This window comes from Dermacentor andersoni, chromosome 6 (assembly GCF_023375885.2).
Source record: "Dermacentor andersoni chromosome 6, qqDerAnde1_hic_scaffold, whole genome shotgun sequence".
Lineage (NCBI taxonomy): Eukaryota > Metazoa > Arthropoda > Arachnida > Ixodida > Ixodidae > Dermacentor > Dermacentor andersoni.
In genome coordinates, this window is record NC_092819.1 from 87685664 (window position 1) to 87710766 (window position 25103).

General features: G+C 42.5%; 1 long non-coding RNA gene across 1 annotated transcript; it reads right to left on the reverse strand.

Moving 5' to 3' along the window:
- Positions 1-236: 236 nt before the first annotated feature.
- LOC129382383 (uncharacterized) lies at positions 237-24610 on the reverse strand. The gene is made up of 3 exons (XR_011894949.1): positions 23860-24610; positions 9981-10092; positions 237-467 (listed from the first exon to the last, which is right to left on the reverse strand). It is a non-coding gene; the product is annotated as an uncharacterized lncRNA (long non-coding RNA).
- Positions 24611-25103: the final 493 nt, after the last annotated feature.

Sequence of the window (25103 nt, forward strand, 5' to 3'; positions counted from 1 at the left end):
TTAGGTTTGTTGCTATTAAAAGGAAAACTTAAAGACGCCCAAGAGCCCAAGACGCCAGCTGCGATTCTTTCCGCACTTTCACGTCAGGCGTCATCTCGATCAAATCAAGCATATGGGGCGTTAGAAAATCAAGGCGCATCTCTGAAACGGGTGTTGGTAGTTGTTATCCGTAAGTTATAAAATAAGATTTCTTGTTTTGTTTCGTTTGAGCAATCTGAAGTCTTATGCGTTGAGTAAGCAGTTTGTTCCTCACGAGTTTATTATACATTCGGATGCGCATTTTTTATTCAGATTTTTCCAACTACGAGCAATCGAAGAGACTGCAGATTTACGCCATAAGAATGAGGAGTTCTGGCTTTCATTGCTTGAAAGCAGCGCTGCCACAAACTGAGGCCATGCAGCAGTACGGGAATTCCCCTTTCCCTTGGACTTGCTTGCATGCTGGTCCCACTTGTACCGGGGAACATCTGAGGGAGAAAAGCATGATAATTAAACATGCAGGAGCCACGACAAAGACTGCGTCATAGAGATAGAGAGAGAGAGAAAAGCAAGCAAAGGCAGGGGCATCTGGTTTGCTGCCTTATAATGGCGGAAAGAAATACAGGGAGGAAAAGAGAAGGAAAGAGCGAGAGATCCTAGTTGCTTCCACACTTGAAGGTGCCCACTAGTTATTTATTATGCACCGGTAGGGGTCGCCATCATACGTTATTGTGAGAGTTCTGACCGCATGGTAGTGTGTGCAGGACATTTCCCTGTGCAATTGGCTTTAGCAATTACTGGATACCTTAACAGGAAACTGTTATTTTTAGAGCATCACTCAGGTACATTAATCTAACTGCCAAGCGAACATCTGAGATCAGCTATGCGCGCATAATTTAAAGTGTGGATAATTCAATGGGAAATGTGCAATTTATATTGTAGATACAGCAAGAAAAAACAAAACATGAAGTACTTAGAACCACCCTACAAGCCCGTAGCTCATGGCTTCTGTATACGTATAAACAAGTCGTATTGACTAGCAGAGATCAAAATAGCATGAAATTACTATGACCATCTACAATGCCTAGTGGTTTGTCTCAACAATAACATTCCAGTTATTTTTCTCTAATGTATGTGTTTGCAACTTAAACCATATCATAGCATCACAACTTTGGTGTCATTACCATTTCGGTAATGCATCCGCCATATGGAATAAACACCAAACATATCTTGTCGATACATTCGAAGACGTTCAAAACCGTTAAAACAAATTCTAATTATTCATATTACGTGAGAGTATCTTACATGAAATAAAAAAGAATTGGATCTAGTTCCCCCTTTGTTCGCGCCGACGCACTGCAACCGTTTCACTTATTCACAAATTTTATCACACCTCGCTTAATCAATCACCGAATATGCTCCCCGCAGCCCGAACATGTCATCGTAAGCGGCACACTATTAAAGTGGGCCGCCCTCGGATGCCCACTGCTACATTTATACGCCTCATTCTTTGCCATGCCGCTACAGATTGGAACAAGCTGCCCCACGAAATCGGGCGTCCCCATTTGTCTTCGTGCGTTTATGGAGAGTGCGACTGCACATTTTCCACAATGAAACTTACATGTTAACGCCCTTGTCTGCTCATGAAATTTTAATTTGTGGTATTTGGGTCCATCTATTTGTACTGACGAATTTAACACTTTAGCTCATGTAGTCATTCTGTCCCTTTTCTTTCTGGTATTGTTTCCGTGTTTAATTATATATTATGCAAATTATGCAATGATGTATTCCCATCCCTTATGTAATACCCATATCAAGCGGTCTGCCTTTAAAGTAATAAAGTGAAGTGAAGGATGTACCAAGTCTTGTTGGAGGATTTTCGAATACTGAGAGAGGGGCTGCAATTATGTGGCGCGTAAGAGCTCGAAGATTATAGATGTGTTGATGCCTAATATACAGGGTGTCTTTTTTTTTTAGCTGCACCAAATTTTTTTAAATTAGAAAAATATAAATCACGGTAACGTTATGCATACCATTTGAGTGTACGGATAGGCAGCCTCTAGCTGCAGAGCAATTTGCGCAATGACGTGCGTAATTATCGAAGTTACGGTAATTAACTTTCTAATTGTCAACGATAGGTGGCTACAGCAAATGAGTACTTTGGGTCCCGTCCTCCAACACTACCTCAACAAACAATTACATTTTGAATAGCGGATTTCATGTGCGAGCTACGCGAACAATTAGTTCCACTTGGCAGGCTCCTTGATACCGATATTGGCTGGAAAAAGAACGTCTGCTTCGTTGATGCCTAGCCAGCCCCTGCCTTTCGTCACGTGTCCGAGGTCACCATAGGCCCGGCCCCGCGAGCAGCTCACGTTATCTCCTTGCGGTCTGCGGCGTTGGCCTAGCGCTTCAATGCCGGCAGTCCGCCAAATTTACTTCGTCATTCCGTTGGGTGCCACGTGTCCACTTCCATCGACGAAATGCCGTTTCGGGGGCCCAACGGAATGACGAAGTGAATTTGGCGGCCCGCTGGCATTGAAGCACTAGGCCATCGCCACCGACAGCAAAGAGATAACGTGAGCTGCTCGCGGCGCCGGGCCAGTGTTGCCCTCGGAGACGTGACGAAAGGCAGGGGGTGGCGAGGCATCGACGAAACAGACGCTTCTTTTCCGTCCCAGTATAGGTATCGAGGAGCCTGCCAAGTGGAACTAATTGCTCCTGTAGCTCGCACATGAAATCCGCTATTCAAAATTTAATTGTTTGAATAGGTAGTGTTGAGGCTGGGACCCAAAGTACTCATTTGCTGTAGCCACCTATCGTTGACAATTAGAAAGTTAATTACCGTAACTTCGATAATCACGCACGTCATTGCGCAAATCGCTCTGCAGATAGAGGCTGCCTATCCGTACAGTCGAATGGTAAGCATAACGTTACCGTGATTTATACTTTCCTAATTTTAAAAATTTGGTGCAGTAAAAAAAAAAAGAACAAAAAACCCGTAATATATATATATATATATATATATATATATATATATATATATATATATATATATTAACCAAATCATAAAAAGCCCACAAACAAAAACACCAAGGACAACATAGGGAAAATTACTTGTACTTACTAATTCAATTAAAGAAACAGTAAATTAATGGCAATTAAAGTGAATGAAAAACTACTTTCCACAGGTGAGGGACGATCCCACAACATTCGCATTACGCGTGCGATGCTCTACCAGTTGAGCTACCGCGGCGCCGTTTTCGTATCCACTTTCTTGGGTACTTACATTCTAGTAAAGTTAACCTTGGAAGTGTTAGCCAGCGCTACCACTCACAAACCTTGGCGGCGGATGTGAAAACATCCTTTGTGCCGCAGGTGTCACGAGTATACGTGACCTATTTTGGGTGAAGGCAACTCGTCAATAAACCCACACATGCTTGTATTGCCACACATCAGTGTTGCCGGATTCAAGACCCTCGTTATCTAATGTACGATAAGAAACGGGGTTAACTGAGGGTCCCGACCTTTATTAACCAGTTCATAAGAAGCCAACGAACGAAGGCACCAAGGACAACATAGGGGAAATTACTTGTACTTACTGATTCAATTAAAGAAACGATAATTTAATGGTAATGAAAGTGGATGAAAAGAAACGTGCTCCAGGTGGGGAATGATCCCTCGTCTTCGCATTACGCGTGCGATGCTCTAACCAATTGAGCTACCGTGCTGCCGGGTTTCAATCCGCTTTCTTGGGTAGTTACATTTTACAATATATATATATATATATATATTACGATTTGCCTTCTGGAATAAACGTTCTGTTGTATGCATGCTATTCATCCCACATGTACCTAACTTTAGTGGTTTTTTTGTTTCACTTTGACATCGTTTTACACAAGTTACTGTGCACCTATATGAAAGAGTCAGGTTTGCAGTTCTTGTCCTGGCCTATAGCAACTCTCAGCCACAGTGCATCGACTGGACAGCAGCCTTTGGTCAGAAGAAAGGATTCTCGCACACTGGTCCAGACCCTCCACGGCACGGAAGGCGAACGTTGGATGTGTTGTGCCTCTTGAGGACTTGCAGACTGAGTGACAGACTTCCAGAATTGTCGTGCGCTGCACATCTAACTATTAGGCAGATTTTTCCTCATTTTTTGCTTTATTTTGCCTTGTTTCTCATTCCTTGACGTTTCATTCCCTGTACACGTTTAGCCCACGCACAGGGAAATTATAGCAATTATAGCTGACCGGTCTAAGCACCCTGTCTCCTTCCTACTTATGTCTGCGTTCCTCTTCTCTCTTCTTGAAATTTTCATTAATATGTAGGGTGGCAACAAGAGCGGACTAAATCAGTGTATTCGCAAACAAGTTCGGATAACGCGCAGGCATTGTTATGAGGTAAAAAAAAAACGATGGAATTCGTAGGCCAGCGTAAACTTCGCTCCTGCGAAGTTAATGCAGGGCTGCGATCGATTCTGCGTTGAGCGTCCTTCTCAAAAACGCTGGAATAATGCTCTTGTAAGGCGGCACGCCATGCCCATTCATCGCCGCGGGATGTGTAGACTCGCCACTGCCGTCCAGGCCAGACCGCAGCCATTATCAGCGTTGGTACGTTACGAGGAGCAGTGTTACAATTCTGCTAGCACACGCAGCGCTAAGCCCACGAGTTGAAATTAGTTGACTGCGCAAGATGGGCAAACGACCCAGTGAAGAGAGTGTGTGCGACTAAATGGCAGTGACGCGCTATAGCAGACGGATCGAAACTGACGTCCGTGGTACAGATCGACCAATCGACGGCTTTCACCTTGGTGACGCTAAGACGCGTGGAGCATGGATCGGAATAAGTGCAGAGAGGAGCACGGAATTTTGTGGCTTCCACGCGGCTCGAATGGCTCTGCCTTGTTCTCCGATACTTATCCTCACGGAATGATGTAACAGATGCACGCGTTTATTTAGGATGTGTTAAAAATGTCAGAGGCAGTTTCGTGGCACTTGAAGCAGCGCGACAACAACCGATCTCCAGTATAAAATAAAAATCTAGGGCTTAATGTCGAGAAGCAATGCACGGTAAATGGGAGGCCCATTAGCAAGGGCCCCGGATCAATTTTGACACGTGCACCTATAGGTTCTTTAGCTTGCGTCAAATCTAAGAACACGCGTGTTTTTTCTTTTTTTTTTATTCCGCCTCCATCGTGATGTGGCCGCCGGAGTCTGGAATTAAATCGGCGACGTCATGCTTAGTAGCAGAAAGCCCTATAGGAGGAGGAGTAGATTTTAATGGAGAGAAAGGAGGAGAGGTCGGCCTGGAGAGCGTGTCTCTAGCCTGCTATACTCCTCACTGGGGAATGGGGAAGTGGGAAGTACAGGGAAAGGTAGGTGGCGGATGATTATGATATGGTACAATGAGATACTATATACACGTTGTCCAATATGCGGATGCGCACTGGAGACGCAATACACTAAGAGTAATCTTGTCCATACAAAAAGTAATCTTGCCACAAAAAGTTTTTGCGCAAACACATTTCGCACTGACTACACGTCTCACAGCTTCTATAGGCGATCATCTAAACCAGTCTCACTTAAAAAGTTCGAAAGTGCTTTTATGGCACGTTGGGCACAGTCAACACTCCTCCAGGCGCCCAAAAGCTTTTCTTCTGAAAAGGGGCGGGAGTCCAAGCTGTCAACTGTAGATTTGAGTTTTCTTCGTTCGGCCGCATATTGAGGGCACACGCAAAGTACGTGAGCTATTGTCTCGAGAGTGTGACAGACGCTACATTCAGGGTCCCGTGTTTGTCCAATCTTGTGAAGGTATCGGTTGGTGTATGCCACACCCAGCCGTAATCGATGAATGAGCGTTTCCTGGCTTCTCCGCAACCGAAGTGGATGCCGGAATTGTAATCCAGCGTCAAGTCTATGGAGGCGCTCTTGTCGATGTTCGGGGTTGTCCCAATGTTGCGCCGTAGAAGTTTTAAGAGAGGTATGGAGCAAGGCGTTAATATCATACCGGGAAAAATGAATTTTTATAATAGTTCCGTCAGTGTGCGCCTGTTTTGCTTCTGCGTCAGCCTGTTCGTTTCCAGCTATTCCACAATGGCCAGGAATCCACTGCAGCACGATGGTATGTCCGGAATGAGACGCCTCAGCAAGCATTCCTAAAGCCCTATAGCCACTGCACTACCGTAGCCGGTGCCTTTCCAACGCGTAAGCTGCTGCGAAATGCCCGAAGTTCAAAACTTCTCATAGCCCTGAATAAACGCGACACAGCATGTATGATTCGAGGTGACTAAATATGAGACTACCATTTGATAACAGTGCCCAATCACGAGGACCACTCGTTGCATGATTCCATAATCCCCGTATTCCGGAACGTGAATATATTGGGAAATATCCACAAAGATCCCTCAGCTACCTTGGTTTCCCACATGAAAAGTGGAAATTAACTATCGAGAAAGGGGTCAGGTTGGGAGACACAAGCTCTCCAGTGCTATTCACCCCATGCTTAGAAGAAGTATACCAACTATTGTAATAGAAAGGCTTCGGAGTGAGAATGAACGGCGAAGACCTCAGCAACCTTCCGTTTGCAGATGACATTGTCCGTTCAGCAACACTGGAGACGAATTGCAAGAAATTATTGGAGACCTTAAACGAGAAAGTACAAGTGTGGGGTTTAAGATTGTTATGCAGAAACACAGATGATGTTCAACAGCCTGGCGAGGGAACACGAATTCAGGATCTCCAGTCAGCCTCTAGAGTCTGTACAGAAATACGTTTACGTAGGCCAATTGCTCACAGGGGACCCTGATCATAAGAAGAAAATTTACAGAAGAATGAAAATGGCTGCTGATGATGATCCCAGAACATCCCTCCTCTCAACTCTCGATTTTGGCTCAAGGAAGCGGATGGTAGCGACACCCACCGACAAGATGGATCACTGTGCTTCATTCACACTGCCTGTCAGTTCTTGAGTACCATAACATGTTCTTCAGTCAAGTAGTGGGGCTACGCTCAACTGAAGTGGAGGGAAGAGCTTCAAGCCGAAGACAATTTTAGAGTATATACGCGGGGGTTAGAGCGGCCGAGCTACGAACGGTTCATAATGTAAATACATTCTTTTTAGAAGCAACAGTAGAACAGGAAGTTAGCGCTGTTTTCTTCGCCTTCAAAAACAGCCGAAGTTGCGATGCTGATGGGCTGCAAGTAAGGCCAGTCAAATGCGTAATAAATAAACTTGCTCCTGTGCTGATATATATATATATATATATATATATATATCTTATGTATTTCAACGGGTGTTTTTCCATCCAAAATGCAAGTGGCTCGTGTAGTGGCTTTATATAAGAAAGGAGACAAAAAAGACGTCTTGAATTATAGACCAGTGTCGATACTGCCTGTATATTCTAAAGGTTTCGAGAAAATAATTTATAATCGACTATATCCTTTCTGTAACAAGCACGTGATAACAAAATGCCAGTACGGATTTATAAAAAATTGATCAACAGAACTAGCTCTTCTCGACCAGAAAGAATATATGTTGGAGAAATTTGATCAAAACCAATTTGTTCTTGGTGTTTTTGTTGATTTTACGCAAGCCTTTGATTACATAAATCATAAAATTTTATTTGACAAATTAAGTCACTATGGCATTCGTGGGCGTCCCCTGATGCTTCTGAAAAGTTATCTTTCGGAAAGACGTCAGTTTGTGTCAATGAATGAAATAGTACCTGACAGAAAGCAAATAACCTCAGGAGTACCACAGGGTAGCATTCTCGGGCCTTTGATATTTAATTTATATATAAATGACATAGTCCATATATCTTCAGAAGGTAAATTTATAATTTATGCTGACGACACTAGCATATTTTTTTTTCGTCTTCATCAGATGCCGAACATTTTCATAAAGATGATGCCATTTTAGAGGAATTGAGCACGTGGGCAGATAATAACCAATTAGAGATAAATACAAAGAAAACAAAGGCTGTGATGTTTCATTCTATAGGCAGGAAGGTTTCAGTAGTACGTAACCTAGTTTATTGCTGCTCTGAGATAGAGCTACTTAGGTCTATTAAAGTACTTGGTGTGCATTTTTCAGAATCACTGCAATGGGATGAGCATATCAATGTGATATTACAAAAGTTAGGTGCAATAATGGAAATTCTGAACAGAAACCGCTACTTGATTCCGAAGTTAATAAAATTGTTAATCTATAACGCCCTCTTTGCGTCCTATCTAAACTATTCTCATTTGGTCTGGGGGACTACTACACAATCAAATTTCTCGCGGCTATTAGTAATGCAAAAAAGTGTTTTGAGAATAATTGAGAATGTGCCACTCCGGCCTTCTACTGTGGAGCTCATTAAGAAATTTAAAATAATTAGAGTACAAGACACATATGAGTATAAATTGTTGCGTGAATATCGCCTTAACTATGACTGTCATAATTCTCTCTTCATGGGTTTAGTAAATCTCCATTTGAAGGAAGCATCATATGCCACTAGAACAACAGAAATATGGAATGTTCCATATTGTCGCACTGGCTATGGTCGGCAAATGCTCCAAAACAAACTTCCACGTCTACTAAATGAGTTTAATAAAAAACAAATCCATATTCGCGATGCAAAATTATCTGACTTGTACACATTCTTTCTAGCCTAAGATTGACCTCTAGAGCTGTTTACGATTGGTATTTAATTATATTGTTTCAATGTCACTATTACTAAGCGTACGTGATTATGAAATGTGCTGTCATTCGATGCTGAGGTGAAGTTAAGTATGTTAACGCATGATGCCCTACGTAGGTCAGTAACTAATGTGTTTAATTTTATGGTTTCGTCAAAGTTTATGACAATGTTGTGCTTAATATGATGGTTTTGTAAAAGTGTACGACCATGTGAACAAAACGTGTGTGCCTCTGCTGTTGTCTTTGCCAGTATGGGGGCGAAGGACTCCCTTAAGCCATCCTTGAATGGCTTTTCCCTTCGCCTCCCATCACATGTGTATGTGATAAACCAATAAAGAATCAATCAATCAATCAATCAATCAATCAATCAATCAATCAATCAATCAATCAATCAATCAATCAATCAATCAATCATCAATCAATCAATCAATCAATCAATCAATCAATCAATCAAAGAAACAGACAGTTAGCGGCGTCGGCGTTAGCCTATTGTGCAATCTTCACATAAGGAGGACCTAGATATATATTTCACTTAAATAGACATCTATGCCACAGAATAAGCTGATCAAAAGCGAAGAAAGAAAGAACAAAGGGAAAACGGGAGTGAAATGGCGTGGCGATTTTGACGTGCTGCCGTGGTGCACAAACTGTTCCCGACACTGACCACATCAGTGGGCGGGATCAATGCGCGCAAATGGGGCAATGCGGATGGCAACAGGACTAACCAACTTTTACAGGCGACAACCCGTACCCTCAAATTACAAGTAGTTTCCAAGTACGTCGCGAGTGCTGCTGGCCTCAGAGCAGCTTTGAGGAGAGAGAAGGAAGGAGGCGGGGATGGAATTGATGAGAAGAGAAGAGCATAGTGCGAATTTGCACAGCTGGCATGAGAGCAGCGCGCGGTACCACTAGCTCTAAAGGGAGAGAGCGCGATGCGTTGGAAAGAAGGAGGAGCCACTCCTTTGGAGGCGAACTGCTTCTTTCGTCCGTCTCCTGTCACGCGTATTGAACGAAAACTGCAATTGAACCTGGGATAAGCGGCTACGCAGGTATGCACGCGTATTGATAACTGTCGCTATATATGCAAGCAATCGTGATTTATCGACGGCGCTGTGTGGCCCAGCAGCAACTCAGCACAGCTTCTTTACAGCCTGCACTCTCGCTGACCTTTGAGTGGCACGAAAGCGTGTACAGAGTAGAAAAAATTATCTGAAACCGGCTTCGCGTATAGCCAGTGGCTTGATCTATAGCATGCAAGTGTACAACCTTTACTTGGCACCGTTTTGTATTGCACGCAAAATGCATCCCGACTACTTTACCCTGTTATGGTGACGACACTGGATTGCTCCTCACATTCCCACAGCTCGCATGGGCTTTCGAGGCTCCGAGATTGGTTAACTGGGATATACCAGCCGTCGTATTCGCACCGACCTGCAGAATGACAGTGATCAACATGACTGCCTCTTGAGAACCCAGCAATCTGCACTGCTGCTAAAAGTATGTCGTACATCTGCTGTTAATTTGCAGATAATTTGTGATAAATACCTGCTTACCTTATATGTTTTACGCACCCTCCGCTGGTGCGCGTGTAGCGTATACGTCGAAGGCTACGATAACAGAAAATGCCTTTTTTTTTTACGCAAAGTTATCGGCTTCGCTCTAAACCAGTTTACGCCCTTAAAGGTGTTTAACTGTGTCTATAACTAACAAAATTACAACCTTGCAAAAGAAAATTCCACAAACCAAAACACCCATTCAATGGTTGCGTCGAGTTGCCATAACAACCTTTTCCGTAAAGGACGCAACACATTCTGTTACACCATTTCTTGGAAGCTATGCATGCATCCACGCGCTATTCATTGTTGCGTTGCGTCTTGCAATTTCATCGAATAATCACAAGGCGGCGCTGCCTAGGAAGAGGGTAATTAAAACGCGCAATTGACTGCATGGTTAAAAAGCAAAGCGGATGATTTTGCTTACTTTGTGTCTCAGATGTGCATTTAATTTGTTCACTCAGGGTATATAACATTAAAAAGAGGAGTGACTAATACTGTGTAATTACATCAAGTGAGTGGAAATGATAGTATTAAAATTATTGCCCTCGATGATGCAGGCGAAGTCGGCGGGAACGTGATACGGCGAGTCGCAACACAACAGTACTTTGACATTCAAGCACACTCTGAATAAAGTAAAAATCACACATCCACCCTTTCGTAGCAATCGCTACAAAGAAAACCCATACGGGTTCCCCGAAAGAAAAGCCTCAGAGTTGAAGAAAAATTCAACTGGCAGGGCGAAGTAGGCAAATTCGACTTCGCCCTGCCATCTGCTAACCGCCTGGTTAGCTCAGATGGTAGAGTGGCTGCCCCGGAAAGGCAGTGGCCCCGGGTTCGAGTCCCGGACTAGGACGAATTTTTCTTCAACTCTGAGGCTTTTCTTTCGAGGAACCCGTATGGGTTTCCTTTGTAGAAATTGCTACGAACGGGTGGATGTCTGATTTTCCCTTCATTCATTACTTCTCCCCACCTTGTGGGTTTTCGCAGAACTACTACGTCAAGCACACCCTATACACATAAGAGCAACCTCAACACACAGTACACGTGCACACGGAATACTCGCATACAAACAGTGCTCGCGCTGCCTATACTGACATGCGTGAATTTTGACAGGCTTATATATTCATGGTGTTTCGGCCTGCTGTGAAGTACCAGTGGGAGCGTCGTTATTCCTTGTAATAAAACAATAATTCTCAACAGAATGCTTGTTTCATTATATTCAGCTAAAGGCCACCTCAAAACCACAAGTACCCGTTATTATAATAACGCACTATGTTGACGAGCTCTCGACAAGAGACTTCCAGTTATCAGCTAGTGGCGACGTGTACAAATATTAGGCATTTTGACAGCTCATAGCACTCTTAGCAGCAAAAAGATCTTGAAGGGAACACTGCATCGTTACGAAAACAAAAAGGTTGTTTTGGTAAAGAAAACACCCTAAAAGCCCCATTTTTACAAATTTCTGCTTGGCAAAAAGGTGGTTTTTGGTGCTCGAAACCTCATTAGGGGTACACAGTGATTTACAGGATTAGTTATCGTTTGCGGCATATTCACCAGGGACATCAATGTGAGAGACGCTATTGTATTAGGTCATGTCAAATAATTAGTAAATTATAGGCAGTGAATAATGTGTCGAACGAAAAAAAAACAACTTTCTTTCACGTTCGTGCTTACTTGATCCCTAGAAGAGCTTTACATTTTTTCCAGTGTGGTATCACAAAATGTAAGGAAGAAGCGTAATTTCTTCAGCCCACTTAGACCGCAAATGCTAAACTAAAGTTTTGTCGGAAGTTTGTGAGTGCATTTTTTGTCCGCAAATGTGTTTATATATACAGGTTTATAGAAGCGCACACTATGCACAACGATAAAAGGGAGACACCGGATCATTAAAGGAAGAAAGGCCAAATAAAGGTAACTAAACCTAAAATGAACTTAGTGTACTAAATGAAAACTAATACAGGCGTCAGTCAAGCTACACAAGGGGTTTACTTCTCACGAGGTGTTTCAATTACCAAGAAGAGGGCAAGAGAAAAGAACTGTGGGTTATTTGATTGTAACTTTATACCAGTAATTCCTCTACAAAAAAAAAAAAAAAGAAACAGACGGATGTTAGGACAAGCGCAAAATACTCCGACGCTGAAGCTTGACTAGGTGCATGCCCAATTGCTTTGCAGAAAGAAGAGACAGCGATAAATTAAACATTTGAGTACTAAACAATTCTTTTTTCGCATTTCAAACAGACCCGCAGAGAGAAAAAAAGGTGCCGCCAACTGCAACAAAAAACATTTTTTCACATTTCATTCTTACCTGCAGAACGAAAAAAAAAAATTACGGAACTCGTGTTACAGAGATAAATAATTAAAAAAGTTGAACATCAACGACAAAATAGCGCGACAAAAATACTTAAGTTGGAAGTAGCAATCTTTCTCGAATTATAATTCAAATCAGTACAATTTGTCCGTGTCTAGTCCCAGCGGTTTAGCAAATATGTCTTACATTTCTTGGCGGATAAGGTAGTTATATCTATACTGTCATTGACAGACTTAGTTAAAAGAGCAGCTATGCGCAAGTTTAACCTGTGGCTTCCATGACATGTTCTTGAATATGGAATCAGCTAAGCGCTTCTGTTTTTGAGTGTATAAGGTGTGTCGGATGGTTCTGTTAGATTAGATAATTTAAGAAAGGCTTTACCACTTTGCTTGATACGCTTCTTAGGTATTAAAATAAGACTAAGATCATATACTAGTTGTAAAGGGCATATGGTTAGTATTTTAAAAATTCCATCGTGTATGACGTCCCCTTGGTGACGCCATTGCCCCTTCAATACAATACACACCTTCTGAATGTTCCTGGGGGACGCAGTTGCCCATGTAAGTCTACAATAGTTACTATGAGATTCAAAGAGATCGCTATGGAGGAGGAGGAGGAAATAACTTTATTACGTGTCCTGCGAGTTGGGGGGGAGGGCCAAGGGCCACGCTTAAATGACCCACGGTTCGTGGGTCCTGGCGGCATCCTCGGCCCGCTGGACGCCCCATAGTTGATCCTCGAAGGCGGGGCTGAGCAGCGCGGCTTCCCAGCGCGTGCGAAAGCGGTTGCTGGAGGCCGCGTTCTCGTTATTGTTATGTGTCTCTCGGCATTCCCATAACATATGCTCCAGATTGGCTCTGGATTCGCATGTGTCGCATTTGTCCGTTTGATATATATCCGGATATATGATGTGGAAGAGCGCAGGATTCGGATACGTCCTAATTTGTAACTGCCGCCATGCGACAGACTGATTTTTTGTCAATTTTGGGTGAGGTCGTGGGAATATGCCCCTCCGTAACCTATAGTGTTTCGTGATGTCATTATATGTTGTCATTCTGTCCTCCCACTCCCACTCATTTACTGCACCGTCACGTCCGGAGGGGGTGTCGGGGCGTCACTTACGACTGCGGCTCGGTCCGTAAGCCCTCGAGCCACGCCGTGTGCCATTTCGTTGCTGCCGTCCTCCGCGAGGGAGTGAGCGGGTGTCTATGTGATGTACACCTTTCTTTTGCAATTTTGACCTCCTGCAAGAAGAATGCGCAGTGCCTCCGAGGAGATTCGGCCGTTGGCAAACTTTCTTATTACCGTCTGAGAGTAGCTGACTATCACGGTTGCCTTAGTCTGAGCTACTGCGAGCGCAGACTAAGGCAACCGTTATAGAGTGCTAAAGAGGAATAATTTATTTTTGGTCGCCAGAACTTGATGGAGCCTATAGAAAGCGCACAACATGCTCGTAATAGACTGCCTATGCACACGCTGCTCATGAGCATCCCCGATTAAGGGTTCGGTGAAAATAACTTCCAGTGTTTTAAACTCGCTCTCAAGTGCCATTTGCTCAATTCCTACATACAAGTTAAGCTGATTTTTGAAAATGTGTGAATAACGTTAGTTTTGTTTTCGTGGTAATCATTTTTTTTGTGAATTTCGTATATCTACTTCATGTGTGCACATTTTGAAGTTCAACTCTGATCTATCGAAAGAGTTCTCGATGATCGTGCGCTTGGACAAATATGCTTGAATCATAGGCGGTACAATAAACTGTGGATTGTCACAAACCTTTACAAAATCATTTATGTTTAAAATAATTATTATTGGCTCTAATACACTCTCTTATAGGGGACGCCTGTGAGGATATCTTCAAGAGGAACGCTCATTTGTGATGGACAGTGCTTCTATTCTTCTACTTCAAGTTGCAGTGCAGGAGAGAAGGAGGCAGATCAGGAAACCCGTAATACTCTAACTTAGCAAAATATGTTTGATGAGCAATTCATCGAATGCTTTAGAGAAATCTGCATAGACGCATAGCGTTTATTTCTTCGAAATCTTTAATATTATTTCTGCGTGAGCGAAGCAAGTTCGGTAGCCATGTGTTGGCCAAAGAATAGTTGTAATTAGATATAATGGAGGATATTTTGCACAAGGAGAAAACAATTTTTCCAACGAAATTCTCTAGGCCTTCTGAAAATGGGGAGCACAAGAATGTCCGATAATTTGAAAAATAAATTTTGTTTCCATTCATATATAAAACAGCCACTTTCGCCTGTTGCATTCGTTCGTGCAGAAACAAGTTTAAATACGCAGTTATGAACATGTAAAAGTAGGTCAAGTACACGCTTTATGAACCGTATTTGAAGTCATCGCATATTGAGGGGGAGGGGGGGAGCCGTACTATTCTTTAGCATGAAAATACGAAATAAGTTTATTGGGTGTAGACGGTGAAAAAAAAAAAATGCTAAATGAACGTTTGGTTCATTTGGAAATTCTTGGCCGCAGCATTGGGAACGCTTGACACTAAATCGCTACAGTAGTTCTAAATCGGGCTGCTTTCTCTTGGCGCTATTAGCCTATTCTCCACAGGGATTTTAGGTTTAATGATCATTTTGCTGCTATTTACTCGCTTGTTAAGCTCGCGCCGCATAACTTTTCCTCGAGCGGCACCTTGTGAGAACACATTGTCTTAATACGAAATTTTCACACTGCGCAACGGTATTCTAACAAAATGTCAGATTTCTTTTAATGCAACATAATCAGAGGCACTCGTTTCACGCATACCTGGACCTGAAATAAATTGAATTATTATTTTTTTATCAATCCAGGCATTCATGTTTAAGCCATGACTTCCTGAATTTCTTCGGCTTATTGATCGGTTTAGGTCTAAACGACATGTCATATGCGTCTCTAAATCTTTCCGTAAACATTTCATGCGCTTCGTTGGCATTTTCGCACTGCAATATCGGTGTCCAATCTAAGGTCTCATTCTTTTCTGATGACACATATCCAGTGCTCTTGTGTTGATAACTTGAGCAATAAACTATGTTCAGGTCATCTCTTCCTTTCTTTTTCTGTAATTCATTTTGTTTCCAAAACATAAATATGGGCTAGTGGTCACTCATGTGGTTGGTACTGACGCATAATGCGATCTTGCTGTATGTGTTACTGGTTATAAACAAATCTAGTAGAGCTTTAGATACGCAACTAATACGCGTAGGTTCTGTTATTAGGCTCATGCAGTCAAGCAAGGTCAGGAAAAGTTCTCAATAAACGGAGTGAGATGTGAATTGTATAAAATATGTTAAATTTACTCAATTGATTATATTACAGTAAGTGATTTTTATTAGACGCAAACTCAAACTTGTAGAAAATGAAAAGCGAAACAGTTTTTCTACGACAGCAAAAGAAAAATGCCGAACAGTTCCATCGAGAGGGTGGAATAGACGACTGTAAAAGGAGCTTTCCGCACAGTGCAAGTGTTTTATAATCTTTGGTAGTGTTTCAGAAGTCACTAACAATGGTACACGAGAGTTTACAGAATACAAATTGCCCGACACTCCCCCCTCGACGGTGGTGCCTACTTAAAACGCACAAACATCTGCTTTAGAAACGTAGCAAGTTTCAGTTATCATAATGACATGCAAAGCGTCACGCAGTGCAGAAAGAAGCGTTGTTAGTTTGTCATTTCTTGTTCATTACGGATTGCCAATTTTCAGGGAACAACACTTAGGTAAGCACGTTCAAACGGACGTACTGCACGCTCCTGACTAAAGTTTACTGAAAGCACACGAAATTCATATAAATAATTCACGATCGTGCGGCAAAAATGCAGGTCACGTATGCAGGAAGAAATATTTACAGTTAGCGATGCTGCCTTGTCACAATTGTTTTAAGAGAAGCCCCTGAAGACCACTGCGGATTGGGATAAGTGGATCATTATGTCAAGCATTTTCATTATTTCTGATATAAACAACTTCAAACGGACGTTCAAACGAACGTACTACATGCTGCTGACTAAAGTTGACTGAGAGCAAACGGGATTCATATAACTAAATAATGGAGGTGCGGCAAAAATGCAGGCCACGTACGCGGGAAGAAATATTTGCCCCTAGCGATGCTGCCTTGTCACAACCGTTTTAAAAGAAGCCTTTGCATTCTGCTGCAGATTATGATAAGCGGGTCGCTATTTGAAGCATTCTGATTATTTCCGATGTAAATAACGGCCACGATCCCGTGGGAAATCGCGTCTCCGCTCGCGTTGGGAAGCCTGAGCTGTGGAGAGTCGTGCCTCCGGCAATGTGCTGGTACAAGCGATGCTTTATATTAACTTTTAGTTTTACACAAACCTTTAGTTTCTGCAAGACGCTTTCACTCGCGCTGGAGATTAAATTCTTTGTGTATCCAGCCAAGAAGAAGCTAGCTAGAAGCTAGCTTCAATCAGCAAGTGCAGCGCTTCCTTTCGGCTGGATACCCGGAGAGAGAGAGAGAGAGAGGGAGAGGGAGAGAGGAACGACATTATTAAAGTGAAAATAAATTTCACTGAAGCATGGTGGTCAGGCGGTGCCTGGCCGCCACCACCTCCTCGGCTCGTTGAATGGTCCGGAGTTGCAAGTTGAGGCTAGAGTCCCGGAGCACGTTAACTGTCCCACGCTTCGGGCGAGTGAGTGGTCAGGTGATCAGGCGGGGGTGGGTACTCGCTGCAGTCCCAGAGTATGTGTGCAAGGGTGGCGGAGGTGCCGCACTGTGAACAGTGCGGGCTGAAGAGGTTGGGATATATGTCACTGTATATTTGCGGACGAGGAAACGAATGGGCACGGAGGCGGCGCCACACAATTTGCTGGGGTTTGGCGAGTTTGGCGCGCGGTGGTGGTTCCGTTTGTCGGGCGAGGCGGCCGTGTTGCGCGACGTGGTGGTACGAGGTGAGAGGCTCGCCGGGGCACTCCTCGGTATACGTGGCACCGCCCACCGCTAAGAGAATTTAATCTCCAGCGCAAGTAAAAGTCCCTTGCAGAAACTAAAAGGTTCCAAAAGAAGCAAAGAGACTTTCAAGAAACGCAAACCGGAGGTTACGCCCTACATTCATCGCCTTTCGCGCAACCTTAAAAAGTGGCGAGCCGTTACGGGGACAAGGTGGTCTTCTCGGCTCCATGTAAACTCGGCAAAGTGTGCCTTTTGGTGACACAAGGAAATAAGCAGAGGCGGCAATGCACAACGAAGCACGATAATCAGTTCACCGAGTGTATTTGTGGGGTTGTTTATCTAATTCCCCTCAGCTGTGACAGAGTCTACATCGGACAAACGGGTAGGTGTTCCAACGGAAGGGCAAGTGAACGTAACTGGAATGTAAAGAGTAACGCAGGAGGCGCCTTAGAACAGCATCGCAAAGGATGTAAAGGTAAAGGTGAGGATAATCAAAAGACTCCTCGCCAACGGATCTTGGAAAACACGACCTTTTTATGGGAGACGGTGGAAGCATTTCGCATCCCAAAATATAGCGACAAGTGTGCCAGCGCGCCGTCTGTTTCACTTTTACACGAAGAAATTCGTTTACTGGGAAGTCTTTAAGTAAATATAGAGAAGGTAACGTTTACGCTCGGTTTGTTTTGTTTTTTCCATGCATGTAACCAGTCGCCAGTTCAGACTGAGCTTCATCATATTTTAACGCGTTTGATTACTCTTCCCTCATGCCATTTTCACAAGTTTTCAGTTATCTAATTGTGTCACATTCCCCTTACCCCGGGTGATTGTTGTTTTTGCTTTTGTCATCTTCGTTATCTTTCGTTCGTTTTACGTCCCTAATGTTGACCTTGTTTTAACCACGTTTTAAGGGTGCCATCGCACTTCTGCATTGCCCCACTTGTCGCCTACACTTAGGTTGCTGTTAAGATTTTGATGCAGTGGTTAATTTGACTTGAGAAGGAAAACTAGCAGCTGCAGTAGTGGCGTTGCTCAATAAAGGGAACCTGGTGGTGGCGCAGCGGTAGGATCTCTGATTGCCATGTTGCGGTACCGGATTCAATTCCGCATTTCACATTTCTTATTTTTTTTTTATTTGTGGCAGTGTCTATGATGTAATGCAAACCTTGCCCCCTCTTCGTGGGAAGTGATATCAAACAGGGCGTCCTAACAGGCGCTCAATACGCCATCGCTCATTGCAGCGTCGAGTCCCGCGTATCAGTATGTTTATTGCTATATTTTTGCAGTACATTTATTCCGCTTCTTCGACACGGACTCTGTAGCGTACGTTACCAACCTCGCAAAAAACTTACCTAAACATAACCCGAGGGTCCGATACGTGTGGCGGTCCAGCAGCAGTGAGAATGCACTTCTTGTCATTTTGCCTTGTCAGATGTATGGAGGTTTCAACGTGCGGCGACATGATCAAGTGCGCACTAAGAGGGCAGGCGTCTAAGAGGGCAGGTGAGCGGGTGTCTCCTCCTCTAACCCGGCCGTGGTTGTGCATGGCTGCCTGTGCGTCCTATCATGGAGGTAATCTGAGGTGGGTGCAAAGTTTGGGCAAGCTGAGGTGGTTGTTCTCTTCATGCGCACTGGTTTCGCGCGTGCCTAGTATTGGAGCTCGGGTAATTTCAAGTTTCGGAGACGCATTACAGCGAGAGGCAACCCGAGTAATTGTTCGCTCTATAGATGCCGGCGCTCTTCATGCCAGCTTAGTGGCAGTGAGAGATCGTGGTCATCGATTGATATCTGTTCATCTTTTCCAGTGCGCATGTGACCAAATGATTGTTAGTTTACTAATAAGCGAATGTTTACTGCAATTTACACGGTCGATAATATTACAAACCTTCCTTCGCGTAGTTGTCGAATACTTTGCTACCGCTATCAATGTTGCTTCGCCTTCCGGGTGAAACTGTGACCCTTCTTTTAGATATTTCAATTATTTTAATTTTATTTCTTTATGTCATTTGGACGTCGCGAGAAACCTCAGCCTTGTACCGCTCCAATAATCTACTGTAGTGTTCGGAAAAGCAACGCTTCATTTGACTAACCTGGCAATTATAAAGAAATGCCGCCATTTAGTGTTACGGCATACTGTCAGTACCGTGAAGAGGAATCAAGACAACCCATTTCGAAGTCGTTCACAGTCGCCTAGAATACCGTCATTGAATTAACACGTATTTAGGCAATTTCGTCTTTTATTATTCATACGATGTTTATTATCTATATTAACGGAAATATACCTCTGTTATGCTAGATAATGTGCCAGTTGCCGTTTATGGGCTCTGTATATTGTAGAAATCGCATTACGAACAAAAAGAACGATTTTATCAGCAAGGCACGAAAGGCAAGGCTCTGCCTGAATGACATCGGCAAATATGATAACTTTCCCATATTTGTTAGTAACCACTTGACACCACAAAATAAGGCACTCGTTCCCAAAGCACTGGTGCTAAAGAAATTCACCAACTGGAAGCACTTGTGGACGGATAACTGTCAGATTAAGGCTAGAAAGACTAATAAGAGCCCTGTTTGTCGCATTGCTGATGAGTCTGTCCTTTTTGTTTTCAACTAACTGCCTCGATTCTGACTCTTAAATATCATTACCATCCACCATTGAATCTCACCTCTCAACATCTGCGCTGAATAAATTCATGTCGTGCAACTACTATTCAATTATTCACTTCAATGCTAGAGGTCTCCGCAAGCATTTTGATGATTTTCAGCACGTGTTTTCGACACTTAACAACGCCTTTTGAATAATATGTGTGTCTGAAACCTCACTTAGTAATGATGACAAGGACCTATTGTGCTTTAACTCATACACTCCTGAGTATTCTCACAGAGAGACGAGTAATCACGGCGGTTCAGCTATATTTGTCTCATCTAACATTCCATATAAGCGACGGCCTGACTTGGAGTTGAATATTACTAACTGTGAATCTGCGTTTGTTGAATATGATTCCTCCGTCTTCAGTATAGACACAAGAACTTAGTGTTCGTCTGCATTTATAGCTCACCTTCTTCTTTAGTTACTGACTTCTGTAGTGTGCTTGATCAAACCATGGAAAAAATATCATGCGCTAATTATAACGCAATAGTCATGGGCGATATTAACATTAACCTCATAGATACCAATTCATCTAATTCTTCTAATTATTCAAGCATCTTCCATAGTTTTGGATATGAATGTTTAATTTCTCTCCCTACTCGTTGTCCTAACATTGCCGATGACACCTTAATTGATCAAGCATTAACGAACTTAACAGATCCACCGGTTGCTGGCATTGTTACCACCGATATTACCGATCACTATCCTATCGTTCTACGTCTGCGCAATCACTCAGCCTGACCTAACACGTCATTTTGCAGAGTGATACTTGGCAAAGAGATGTTCCTTGCTGGCGTAACTAAAACTGACTGGTCGCAAGTTTTTTCATCTAATGAACCTCAAAAAGCTTTTTCGCAATTTTTAACACTTTCATCGCACTTCAACTGCCACTCTCATAAAATAAAGCGGCAGAAAAAAGGTATCACCGCCACAAAATCCATTGCTTACAGATAGCCTTCTGAAAGCAATGCGGTCACGTGAGAATTTGTATAAAAACAACAAAGAAGCAACCTTCCAATACTAAACTACTTGCCCGTTATAAAAAAAATTTCTATCTCCCTTTCTGCACAGCTGAGAAGTGCGAAGAAAAATTATTACGAACAAAAAATTATAGAATGTGGTAATAACGCTAGGAAAAAGTAGGAAATAGTTACCAACTTTTTAGACCGTAACTCTCAGAACGTCATTCAGAGAATCATTCACAATGACATGGTATACATTAATCCGCTTGATATTGCAAATGCCTTTTGTGATGCTTTCTTCAACAACAATTCTGATTCCGCTTCAGGCTGTAACATGTCCTTTAAACGCTTACCTCATTCATTTTTACTTTTTCCAACAACACCTGATGAAGTAATTTTATTAATTAAAACCCTTAAAGCCGCTAGTGCTGGCCTATATAATATTAATGACTACCACATTAAAGTGATCGCGGAACATATCGCTAACATCCTCTCAGCTATCATTAACCTGATTTTTAAAACCGGTGTTTCTCCACGTGAACTCAAACGCCGTCGAGTCATTCCCGTTTACAAAAAAGGTGATCGCACGCTTACACAGAATTATAGACCCATTTGCGTTCTTGCAATTTTTAATAATGTTATTGAAAAACTTATCGAAAAACGTCTAACAAAATATTTAGATAAATTTAATATTCCTTGCCCTTATTAGTTTGGCTTTTGTTATGGCTTTTCAACTAATCTAGCAGTTATTTCTCTTACTGATTATCTCAAAAAAGCAATTGATGAAGGTAAATTTGCAGCCTCGATATCAGTTGATCTATCCAAGGCCTTCGACACAATTAATCAAACAATTGTTTGTGCTAAACTTGAAGCCATCGGAATAACTTGTCCGCCTCTACTTCTAGTCCGCAGCTACTTACAAGATAGAAAACAAGTCGTTAACATTTCTGGATACTACTCTAAAGAAGCTACTACTAACATTGGTGTACCACAGCGGTCCATATTAGGTACTCTACTTTTCCTAATTTATATTAATACTCTGCCTAGTTGCCTCTTCTCACCGAAGTGCATTCTGTAAGCGGACGACGCTACTATATCTAGTTGTAACAATTGTATATCAACGCGAACACGTAAGCTGAACGAAGATGTCGTGAAAATTTCCACATGGTGTCAACTTAACAAGCTGAAGATTAACCATAATAGGACCAACTTTGTCGTCTTTGCCTCACATCAGCGATCGCCTGAGCTCCTTCAATCTATTTCCATCAACAATTACCTAATCACTGCAGTTGATCATTGCACCTATTTAGGTGTGGAATTTGATCGTCATTTTAAATTTCACCTTCCCGTATTTAATGTGAAAAAAAAAAAGACATACCGAATACGCGTTTTAATCAAAGCACGACCATATTTCTCACTTTCAATTCTCACGTCACTTTATTATGTTTTTGTTCATTCTCATATTAACTACAACATTGAATCATGGAAAAACACTTTAACAGTCACCTAACTTCGTTGCAAGTCATTCAGTATCGAGCTATTCGATTAATAAATTTTTCACCTCGCAGCATTAACGCAAATCAGCTGTTACATGCACATAATATTTTGAATGTGACCGATCTTGTTAACTATAACCTTGAAATATTGATTTTTTAGGGCAATAAAAAATGATATTCCAGTAACCGTCATACCAAAGACATCCCTTACTGATGTAATTAATACTAGATTTGCAGGAAATATGAACTTCAGTTTACCCTTCGTTCGCAACTACTATGGTGAGCACTCATTACACTTTTCAGCTTTATCTCTGTCGAACACATTTCCATGCCCTTTAAAATTGTTCAAAGCTCATATATTTCGCACAGAACTTAAGTATTTTTATTTAGCTTTCTCCGACTTTCCCGTTTGAGTGTACTATGTGTTGTATTTTTAACTTTCACTTGGTTTATCTATATGTCTCTGGCAATTTTCTTACTTCTTTCTTTTTTCTTAAGCTATTTTTGTAGTTTCAACTTTTGTTGACTAATCCAAAGCCTTGTTATTGCTTAATACATCCATCTGCTGCTTTTCTGTTCATTTATGCCTTGTCTCCAAAAACCTTTATTATCTTAAATTTTACATGTTGCCATTGTTGATTTATTAATGCTAGTCACCATGCACAGGAGGTCTCATTTCAGTTTTTAACTACGGGACCTTCTTCTGTATATACTTATCATGTAGTTATCCCCATTTTTGTATTGAATAAAAGTGATTGTGATTTTGATTCTGAAACGCGAACAAAATAAAGATAAAAAACACTGGCATTATTAAGCGACGTCCTTAAGACGTATTAAGGTAAGGAAAGTATTAAGAAGTTTTAAAAGCATAATTATGAAAGGGTGCGTTACAGCTTTTAATACTCGATTCATAGAAATGACGCCTTCTATAGCTTCCTCTAACCACTTAGTATGAAATTTGGCCTAGTACTTCTTTCCGCCACTGGAAGCGCTCTGGAAAACCATGTTACCACAAAAAAAAAGAAGAGTGATATGTACAATTTGTTAGTGCAATATCTCTGTGATGCGTGTTTTTAAAGATGTGCGTTAAATGATAAAATAAATCGACACAGTGACACACACACACATGCACGCACGCACGCACACGCACACACACACACACACACACACACACACACACACACACACACACACACACACACACACACACACACACACACACACACACACACACACACACACACACACACACACACACACACACACACACACACACACACACGCACGCACGCACGCGCACACATATATTTACTAACCTTCCGAAATGCTCACGGCGGCCTGTCCCACGTATCCATTGCAGGCTGCGAAGTAGCATAATACGACGGCAACGAACACATCAAGTATGAGCAGCATTGTTAAGCAAGCAGAATAGCGGAATACTCGCGTAGTGCCCTTCCGTGTCTCTTTGTGCGGGAAGCTCTGAAATATTTGAGCGTAAGCGGTGCCGAATACAAGACAAGAGTGTTTCGATACATTGAGACTACAGCGTGCCAGCTCGTACGCACTGAACACCAAAAATATAACCGACAAAACAAATAGAGTACGTGCCGTTCGGACTGACAGGCGCTATGAGTAGTTCTCTAAACAAAAAAGAAAAGAAATAAAACACACCTGCATTAAGTACACACCGCTCGTCGTTCAATCTTGCATAGAAGGCCCAACAGAACAGCTTGAAGGGGCACGTTGCTCACAGTACTGAGTGAACGAGGGTAGGAAGCGGTGATAAACTACGGTAACGATCTGCAATATAAAAAAAAAGGTTTATCGTTGACATACGTGCACAAATGAGGGTGGACGTCTTAGACAAGATCTGCGATACCATGCCGACAAAAAATTAACACTACAACAAAACGGGGGACGGTAAATGTCGTGCCCTCCTTCAAACGAGTTTCCCTACCGCTAATGAGCACCGAAAACGAAGCTATAGTGACATCCGCCTCATTCGAGTTTGCTTGCATGGCGCTCGTTACTCCAGTCAGGATGTGTCAGTTTCACCACCACATCGAGCAACCATGGAGCAAGTGCGAAGACTGATGTGGTTGTTGAAGGCATGTAAGATGTTTTACTTGTTACTACTATACAGTCACGGCGTTCTCATTTCTTCATTTAGTGAGTCACTGTTTTTATCAAGCGCTGTACCAAGGATAAGTGGACGTATGTTTGTGCGCAGTTTGGAAATTTTCTCTGCTTATAGCGCAGTCATGAAAACGGCAGCTAATTATGAGCTATGGATGAAACTCTACAGCGAGTGTGTCACGCTGTAATACGGTGTTGCAACATGCAAGAAGCAACAAACAATACATTTCCCGAGGCGCTCATTATCCAGTGGAAGTGTTCAGCATGTAAAGATTAGAAGAAGCTGGGTTGGTGTACCTTGATTGCATACGGGGGGGGGGGGGGGGGGGGAGAAACGCGGAAGGCAGGGAGTGTAACCAGAATAACGTCCAGTTGGCTACCCTACACCAGGAGAATGGGAAAGGGGAAAACAAAGATGACAGGA